Source organism: Heptranchias perlo, chromosome 11 (assembly GCF_035084215.1).
Source record: "Heptranchias perlo isolate sHepPer1 chromosome 11, sHepPer1.hap1, whole genome shotgun sequence".
NCBI lineage: Eukaryota > Metazoa > Chordata > Chondrichthyes > Hexanchiformes > Hexanchidae > Heptranchias > Heptranchias perlo.
In genome coordinates, this window is record NC_090335.1 from 72,152,605 (window position 1) to 72,162,705 (window position 10,101).

The window sequence follows — 10,101 nt, forward strand, 5'->3', positions numbered from 1 at the left end:
TTTGACCTTTATTCAAGAGAGGAAATACAACACAACAATCTTAACACTCTAATAAAATGGGGAACACTACAGTACACGTGAGGGAAATTACAGTAGAAAGATACCTCACCCCTCCCAAATCCCACTCTACTAGTTAGGTTGGACTCTAAAGGACCAGGGATAATGCTCACCAAACGAAACCTTGACAGTAATTCACCCAGAGGTAAGTCAGAAATAGATTGTAGAGTGGAAACTTTGCGGATCTTCGGTTTTCTCCCGAGTTGGTTTTCTTTGGTCGCGGTGGCTCAATATTACCCGGTTGGTTGGTGGTAATATTCGGTTGGTTGTTTCGTAAGGCCCTTGTTGCCGCGAGGTGTCTGATGGTCACTGGAACTGTTGCTCTGGTTTCTTCTTGTGTGTCAGCCTGCTTCTAGAGCTGCTGTCCTTCCCTGTCGAACTGCTTTCCTTGTTGTCTGCTGGAAACTGCTTTTCTTTCTAGACACAGGCAGAACCAAGACAATTTCTTCTTGTGTGTCGGCCTGCTTCTAGAGCTGCTGATCTTCCTTGTCAAACTGCCTTCCCCTCGCCTTGTTGTTTGCTGGAAACTACAAACTGCTCTTCTTTCCAGACACAGGCAGAACCAACACAAGCAGCCCACCAGAGCCAGCAAGCCAGAGAGAGAGAGAGAGAGAGAGAGAGAGCTTTCGCCTTATGGATGTCTCTCTTACAATGGTCTGTTTAAACAGTTCTTACAAAGTTCTTTGATGGCCTTTTGATGTTCCCAATCATATTGCAAATTGCTTCTCTCAATGTGTCATTGTTTTAATTCTGATTTAGAGCTTGTCACATAAGGCTTCCTTTTGTATCCAACGTCCAAGGTGTTGATGGTTTTGCATTAAAACAAAAGCATGGCCCCACCAGTCTGGAAAACGTTGCCTCTTTCAATGGGAGTGATTGTCGACCCCCTGCGGTCGGTTTTGCATGAAAACAGAGACATGTCTGAAGCAGTAATTCTCCCACCTTCCACGTGTGGGTTGTGGATTTCGTCTGGTGACCTCTCAACTATCCTTCCATTTTAGGATTATAGTCAATGGCCAAAGTTTTCCCATACTCAGGGAAAAGGTGAATTTCTTTAGGATTTTTCTCTCACACTCCTCTGAGCACGCCCGATCTCGTCTGATCTCGGAAGCTAAACAGAGACAGGCCTGGTTAGTACTTGGATGGGAGACTGCCTGGGAATACCAGGTGCGGTAGGCTTCGACAGTGGGCAGTGCCCGCATTGCTCGCTGGACCCTGCTTCTCTCACAGATGGACCTGAAAGTAAAAGGGCTCTGCGAGCCAAAGCTCGCAGCTAACCTGGTATATCCTGGAACAGCCCACCGGTGTTCCATAGAAGGGGTTTGGGAAGTAAACATAGGTTTACGGGCCGGGATACACCCCACAGGCCGTGAAATCTATGTGGATGGCTCCAGCACAGTATCTGCTGGTGAGCGACTCACGGGGTGTGGAGTTTATGACCCAGCGGCAGACCTTGCCCTGGCAATTAAGCTCCCCAGCACTATGAGCGCCCAGCAGGCTGAACTGTCCGCGGTAGTGTACGTGGTTACACACCCCGAGATCTTCCCCACCCCATACACGATTTGCTCGGACAGCATGTTCACATGCAATTCGTGTACAGAGTACCTGGCCATCTGGTCCCGCCGCGGATACACCTCCGCTGACGGGAGACCCCTCACAGTGAAACCCTTGCTGGAGAAAATCTTAGCAGCAGTGGGGGAGGAAGGGGAGGTTTTCATCCATAAGGTGAAAGCCCATTCCTCCGCAGAACCCCGGAGTGAGGGCAACCGGCAGGCCGACGTGCTAGCTAAGGAGGGTGCCCGCACAGGCACTTTCTGGGACCCATTTGGGTCCCGTCCTATAGCAGCAGTCACTGGTAGGAATGGGACAAAGGGGAGTGCAGGGGTAGCTTTAACTCCGGACCTTAAGATGGTCCAAACTCAAGACCCCGTCCTCAAGGCAGTCCTCAGTGCAGTGGCAGAAGGGAAAAGGGTAGAGGGCCCTTACAGCACAGCAGCCCTCTCTGTAAAGGAGGGCATGCTGTTTAAGGGAGAGCAATGGGTAGTACCGCAGCAGCACAGGAGGGAATTCCTTCAACTGGCCCAAGAGGGTCCAGGAGCAGGGCATCCCGGGCCTGAGACCACCTGGCAGCGGGTGGAACAGGCAGGATGGTGGCCAGGACTCAGGGAAGATGTCCGCGAGTTCTGTGCCAGCTGTCTGGTGTGTGCTGCTAACAACCCTGACCCCCACAAAAGGAAAGTACCTATGGGACACATCAGGAGGGTAGAGGGACCATGGCAGTCGATCCAGGTCGACTACATCGGGCCCCTACCCACCGCCCAGGGAGGCTATAAGTACTGCCTAGTCCTGGTGGATGTGTTCACAAAGTGGGTAGAAGCCTTCCCCTGTCGAACAGCCACGGCTATGAGTACAGCCAGGATCCTGGTCAGGGAGGTGTTCTCACGATGGGGGCTACCACAGTACGTGGAGTCTGACCAAGGGAGTCACTTTACTGGGCAGGTCATGCAGAATACCCTTATGGTACTTGGCATAGAGGGGAAATGGCACGTTGCACACAACCCACAGTCCTCAAGGATTGTAGAGAGGATGAACAGAACCTTGAAAGAAAGGCTGAGGAAAGAGACGGTAGACTCACCTAGAAAGTGGGTAGAAGTCTTACCGTTGGTCCTAATGGGGATCCGAGCCAGCCAGTCAAAAAGCACGGGGTATTCCCCACACGAGCTCATGACTGGTAGGGTTATGTGGACCCCCACCCATGTGCTAGCCCCGGTGCTCACGGAGGGTCAGCTCAGAGAGGTGAACCGGGACAGCTTCGTCAGGAATCTGTTTGAACACCTTAAACAGGTTCACTGGCAGGCTGCTAGCAACATGGGAAAACAGCATCGGAGTAACCGACTGCTGTTAGAACCCCGTACGCACCACGAGTGGGAGATAGGGGATCAGGTTATGGTTAGGAATTTTGCTCGGGTAGGCAGTCTAGAACCATTATACATGGGGCCCTACAGCATTGTAGATAAGGCAAGCCCCATGGTATACGCCATAAAGCTGCCTCGGCGCACCAAATGGTTCCACATTAACCAATGTAAGTTGTTTAAATCCGAGAGAAGGGAACAACCAGTTGGGGCAAGGTCTGAGGATAAAAATCTTCAGCCTGCAGCAGGAGCAAACTCACAGACTGCACAAGCAGGTGCAGTGGCTTGTTTTAACGGAAGGGCCATCCTACCCACCGTTTGGGACACTCCCCCGCTCATCTGGGACTCAGACGAGGTGGGACCTGAGGGCAGAGAGTTACCTGCCCCTGACACAGGTTTAGAAGAGGTACAGCCTGAGGATAGAAATCCCCAGCCAGCGGCAGCGGAGATTCCACAGACCGCACAAGAGGGGACAGTGGCTCGAGTTAAAGACTCACCAGCCAGAAAACCCCGACCAGCCAGAGTCCCGAGAAGGCCCCCACGAACGCCACGGCCAAAGAAACCGTGGTCACCGGCTCCCCAGTTTAAAAGGGCAGCCCCTCAAGTCAGGGATCGATCTGAGGACAGAGGTCCCCAGCCAGCAGCCGCAAGCTGCGAGGGACCAAAGGTACAGGACAGGGCGGCCACACCGAAGGGAGTAGTGTGTTGTAACCCGAACAGGGATTAGCCTGGCCGACCGGGGACGGGCGGCGGATGTCCATAGCTTCTGTTATTTAATTTTGAGATTGTTAAGTTTGGGTGTTTTAGTTAAATTTTATACAAGGTGGTTGGTAGTTTAAGTATTATTGTTTACCGTGTATTATTTTTCTATGTATGTACCGTATTTTCCAAGTGGTGCAGGGGTGTTGGACCCCCTCCGTGCTTGGATATGAATGTAACTGAATTCTTACCTGTGTCTGCATCTGAACAGAATGTATGTTTTGGGTCTTAGATAGGTAAACTACAGGGGAAGGTTGGCTCTCGAGGATCGAGAATTTTGCTCACCTTTGACCAGTATGATACTTGAAGCAAGGTTAAAGTATCACAGGGGGGAGTGTAAGATTATCAAAAATTCACAGATGCCCCAAAAACTCAGAGAAAAACCCTAAAGAAATTCACCTTTACCCTGAGTATGGGAAAACTTTGGCCATTGACTATAATCCTAAAATGGAAGGATAGTTGAGAGGTCACCAGACGAAATCCACAACCCACACGTGGAAGGTGGGAGAATTACTGCTTCAGACATGTCTCTGTTTTCATGCAAAACTGACCGCAGGGGGTCGACAATCACTCCCATTGAAAGAGGCAACGTTTTCCAGACTGGTGGGGCCATGCTTTTGTTTTAATGCAAAACCATCAACACCTTGGACGTTGGATACAAAAGGAAGCCTTATGTGACAAGCTCTAAATCAGAATTAAAACAATGACACATTGAGAGAAGCAATTTGCAATATGATTGGGAACATCAAAAGGCCATCAAAGAACTTTGTAAGAACTGTTTAAACAGACCATTGTAAGAGAGACATCCATAAGGCGAAAGCTCTCTCTCTCTCTCTCTCTGGCTTGCTGGCTCTGGTGGGCTGCTTGTGTTGGTTCTGCCTGTGTCTGGAAAGAAGAGCAGTTTGTAGTTTCCAGCAAACAACAAGGCGAGGGGAAGGCAGTTTGACAAGGAAGATCAGCAGCTCTAGAAGCAGGCCGACACACAAGAAGAAACTGTCTTGGTTCTGCCTGTGTCTGGAAAGAAAAGCAGTTTCCAGCAGACAACAAGGAAAGCAGTTCGACAGGGAAGGACAGCAGCTCTAGAAGCAGGCCGACACACAAGAAGAAACCAGAGCAACAGTCCCAGTGACCATCAGACACCTCGCGGCAACAAGGGCCTTACGAAACAACCAACCGAATATTACCACCAACCAACCGGGTAATATTGAGCCACCGCGACCAAAGAAAACCAACTCGGGAGAAAACCGAAGATCCGCAAAGTTTCCACTCTACAATCTATTTCTGACTTACCTCTGGGTGAATTACTGTCAAGGTTTTGTTTGGTGAGCATTATCCCTGGTCCTTTAGAGTCCAACCTAACTAGTACAGTGGGATTTGGGAGGGGTGAGGTATCTTTCTACTGTAATTTCCCTCGCGTGTACTGTAGTGTTCCCCATTTTATTAGAGTGTTAAGATTGTTGTGTTGTATTTCCTCTCTTGAATAAAGGTCAAAGTTTCTTGCACCAAAACCAGTTGTCTGCTGCACTTTGTCACAACCCCCAAATACGTCCAAGGTCTAGAACCCAGGGAGTGGGAGCGATTCGAACCGCTCAGTAGTCAGAGGTGAAGCTGACACACACCACCACCCCCTACAGTAGGAAAGTTAGTTGTGAAGATGACATAAGGAGTCTGCAAAGGGATATAGTGAGTGGGCAAAAACTTGGCAAATGGAGTATAATGTGGGCAAATGTGAACTCGAAAAGCATAATATTACTTAAATGGAGAGAGATTGCAGAACTCTGAGGTACAGAGGGATCTGGGTGTCCTCGTACATGAATCACAAACAGTTAGTATGCAGGTACAGCAAATGATTAAGAAGGCAAATTGAATATTGTCATTTATTGCAAGGGGAATGGAATATAAAAGTAGAGATGTTTTGCTACAGTTGTACAGGGTGAGACCACATCTAGAATACTGTGTGCAGTTTTGGTCTCCTTATTTAAGAAAGGACATAACTGCTTTGGAGGTGGTTCAGAGAAGGTTCACTCGACTGATTCCTGGGACGAGGGGGTTATCTTATGAGGAAAGGTTGGACAAATTGGGCCTATATACACTGGAGTTTAGAAGAATGAGAGGTGATCTTATTGAAATATATAAGGTCCTGAGGGGACTAGAAGGAGTAGATGCTGAGAGGATCTTTCCCCTTGTGGGAGAGATGAGAACTAGGGGCCACAGTTTACAAATAAGGGGTCTCCCATTTAAGTCAGCGATGAGGAGAAATTAAAGAAGATGGGAAAGTAGGGTTGAGGTCACAATCGGAACAGCCATGATCTTATCAAATGGCAGAGCAGGCTCGAAGAGCCGAATGGCCTACTCCTGCTCTTAATTCATAAGTTTGTATGTTCGTATGCATTTAAGGGGAAGCTAGATAAACACATGAGGGAGAAAGGAATAAAGGGTTATACTGATAGGGTTAGATGAAGAGGGATGGGAGAAGGCTCGTGTTAAGCTTAAACGCCAGCATGGACCAGTTGGGCCGAATGGCCTGTTCCTTTGTTTTGTCCTACTCTAAAGCCCATACTGAGTAACTGCAGGAAGCTACTGTGTTCAGAAATCAGGACTTGATTTGAGCCCCGTAGTGAAATTTTCCATCATGACTTCTCGTCTAATTTGCTGAAAGCTTTTGTTGCTATGGCTTTGCAGCAGCAGTTCCCTTCTTGACTGATGGTGTTTCTTCAATATTTACTGCTTTGGACTGTGCCCAGCAATAAACCTCCATTTTCTGGATAAGATCCCAAAGTGTAACTATTTACGAGGTAACCATTACTCTTTCTGTCAATCAATGCCCATTCATTATGGTTTGAGTGGATTCAGTATCCTTTTATTGCCCCTCAGTTTTTTCTCCTATTCTCTCCTGAAGGATCTGCTCCATGCTGGGCTATGGCTTCATGGTTACCAGGGGGCTCTTGTACCTCTCCACTGATATCCAATATTCATGCCTGAGCTTAGACAGGCTGGATAACTTATGGGGAGGTATCTCAGTCAAACTCATTATGCCCCTCACTTAAGGTTCACACACATGCATATTACCGTAAGGACAACTGGATAGCAATCTGAAATGGGAGCCCTGGCTGAATTTTTCCTCACGTCGTAGAGCTGCTGAGGCCAATTCTAACTGATGTTAACTAGTCAGGTGTTAGCTGTGCCTTAGTGGTAACATTTTCGCCTCAAATCAGAAGGTTGTGAGTTCAAATCCCACTCCAGAGACTTGAGCACAAAATCCAGGCTGACATTCCAATGCAGTACTGAGGGAGTTGTTGTCTTTTGGATGAGATGTTAAACCAAAGCCCTGTCAGCCCTCTAAAAGGTCCCATGACAGTATTTCGAAGAACAGCTGGGGAGTTCTCCCCAAGATCCTGGCCAATATTTATTCCTCAACCAACATCACTAAAACAGATGGTCATTATCACATTGTTGTTTGTGGAACATTGCTGTGTGCAAATTGGCTGCCTCGTTTCCTACATTACAATAGTACCTACACTTCGGAAGTACTTCATTGGCTGTAAAGCGCTTCGGGATGTTCTGAGGACGTGAATGGCGCTAGATAAATGCAAGTTCTTTCTTTTTCTCAGTACAGACTAAGAATTTAACCTGGGACATTTCTGATTGGTATTTCATGATGTATTCAACCATTAGGTTGGGTTTGCATTCTTTATTTTATGTTTAGGGCACAATATTCTTACTGGCACATTGACTGGCAAATGGTCAGTTGGCAGACAATGAGTAATAGTAATGCATGCATGGTTGGCAGCCAGTGCCCAGTGGAGTGTCACAAGACTCAGTGTTGGGGCCTCTGTAGTTTATAATATTTATAAATTATTTAGAGGAAGCAATTATGAGCAAAGAGAACTCCCCTGCTCTTCTTTGAAATAGCAGCATGGTATCTTTTACATCCACCTGTGAGGGCCGCCATTTAACCTCACTTATGTTCTTATGTTCTAAGATCCAAAAGGTTGGACATCCTTTAGTTAATTAAACATGGAACGGAGATAAAAATTGCCTGCCTTTAATTATGTTGTATAAATGACTGATCTGCAATTTACAGACCTCACCTTAATATCAGAGCTAAATCAATACACAATTTGATTCCCTTATTGCCAATGTAAATGCTAAATTATAACACACAAACACATAAACTTAATCCATCTCTTTGATGAGTTTCTAAAATTCAGGAACAGAAGCCTAGAATTTGGCTTGGCTTCCTGCCACTGCAGCAGCGATAAAGGCAAAGTCAACACTGGCCAACACCAGCTCGTCCATCTCCCAACTTCCTCCAGCCTCTTCCTTTCCTTCCTTTACCTCAAGTGCATCAGTTTCTGTATTCATTGTAGACACCTGAAAAGAAAGACTAAGGCTGGGAAATTCCTCACATATTGCGAAAAATACCATCACATCAGTTAAACACCTCCTGTAGAATTAACCCAGGACTGAAGGACTTCAGTTAAGTGGAGATACTGGAGAAGCTGGGGGTATTCTCCTTAGACCAGAGAAGGTTAAGAGGAGATTTAATAGAGGTGTTCAAAATTGTGAGGGGTTTTGATAGAGTAAATAGGGAGAAACTGTTTCCACTGGCAGGAGGGTCGGTAACCAGAGGACACAGATTTAAGATAATTGGCAAAAGAACCAGAGGGGGAGATGAGGAGAAATTTTTTAATCAGCGAGTGGTTATGATCTGGAATGCACTGCCTGAAAGGGAGATTAAAGCAGATTCAATAGTAACTTTCAAAAAGGAATTGGATAAATATTTGAAAGGGAGTGAGGGAGCAGGGAATAGCAGCTATCGATGGAGTCTGGTTTTGACAGAGTCTGTAATTGGGAATTTGGTGAGTGAGGGGATTTTTAAGGGTTGATTTTTATCTAAAATTTGACCAAGTTTGGCATCAAGCATTTAACTTAAATTTAATCTTAACTTGCAGTTTTCAGTTAGTGGTAAACAAGCAGCCTGCGCGGAATTCTCCACACACGGGTGGCCCTGGAGAGGGAGCACGCGGTGTCTGCAGGTATGCTTGAGGCTTTCCGCGACCAGAGGGCACCGCAGGGGCTGGAGTGCATCCTGGACCGATATAATAAAATTATAATTTGACACTTACTTTGAGTTATTTTTGGTTTACTGCACATGAACATACCCTAACCCCCCTTCTTATAAAAGGGGGGCCTAAAACACACAAAAAAAAACAAGCAGCCTGAAGCGGCATTTGGTCACCTAGTTAATTAGGTGACTGGTTAGAATTGGTAATCTACTGTCAGCTGGGGCTGACTCAGGTGATTGGCAATCTAGCGAGCATAAATTCGGAAGGGTTTTGCTAATGTACGGAGTGAGGGAGCACGGAGTAGCAGCTATCAGCAGAGTCTGTAATTGGGAATTTGGTGAGTGAGGGGATTCGGTGCAATAAAGGGTGAGGTGCATTTGTTTAGAGTGCGGAGAGGGGCGTCCCAAGAGCGGAGAGGGGCGTCCCGAGAGCGGAGAGGGGCGTCCCGAGAGCGGAGAGGGGCGTCCCGAGAGCGGAGAGGGGCGTCCCGAGAGCGGAGAGGGGCGTCCCGAGAGCGGAGAGGGGCGTGCCGAGAGCGGAGAGGGGCGTCCCGAGAGCGGAGAGGGGCGTGCCGAGAGCGGAGAGGGGCGTCCCGAGAGCGGAGAGGGGCGTCCCGAGAGCGGAGAGGGGCGTCCCGAGAGCGGAGAGGGGCGTCCCGAGAGCGGGTCACAGCAACAACAAAACCAAACTGCAGTGTGACGTCACAGGTAAGGCAGGTAGGTGGTTGGTGGTGAGTATCTCTTCTGTTTTCTTCTTTCTTAGGACTGTGGGCTCAGTAACTTAGAGCATAAAACTAAATCTTTTTAAAAAAAATAAACTTAATTTAATAAATTAAACAAGGCCAGTACTTGGTTCAACCTAAAAATAATTTGATTGGCATTGTAGTAATCAATTAAATAAATAAAATAGTTATGACAGGGCAGGAGATGTGCTGCTGCAATATGTGGGAGTTACTGGACAGTTTAGTCCAGGGCGACTACATCTGCGGTAAGTGTCTGCAGCTCGAGGAACTTCGGCTCCGAGTTGAGGGGCTGGAGTCCGAGCTGCAGACATTGCGAGGCATCAGGGAGGGAGAAAGTTACCTGGAAACTTTGATCCAGGAGGCAGTCACGCCCCTTAGACTAAATACTGTAGAATTGGCACATGGTCAGGGACAGGAGGGTGTGACTGAGAGTGAGGCAGGTACGGGGATCCAGGAGGTAACATTGCAGGAGCCTCAGCCTCTGCACTTGTCCAATAGATACGAGGTTCTTGCAGCCCTTGTGGATGAGTGCAGGGACTGCAGGGAGGATGAGCAAACTGGC

The 10,101-nt window shown here is 47.6% G+C and overlaps 1 pseudogene; it reads left to right on the forward strand.

Annotated features, from left to right (window-relative positions):
• The first annotated feature begins 1,117 nt into the window (after window positions 1–1,117).
• Window positions 1,118–1,236, forward strand: LOC137327547 (5S ribosomal RNA; annotated as a pseudogene).
• Window positions 1,237–10,101: the final 8,865 nt, after the last annotated feature.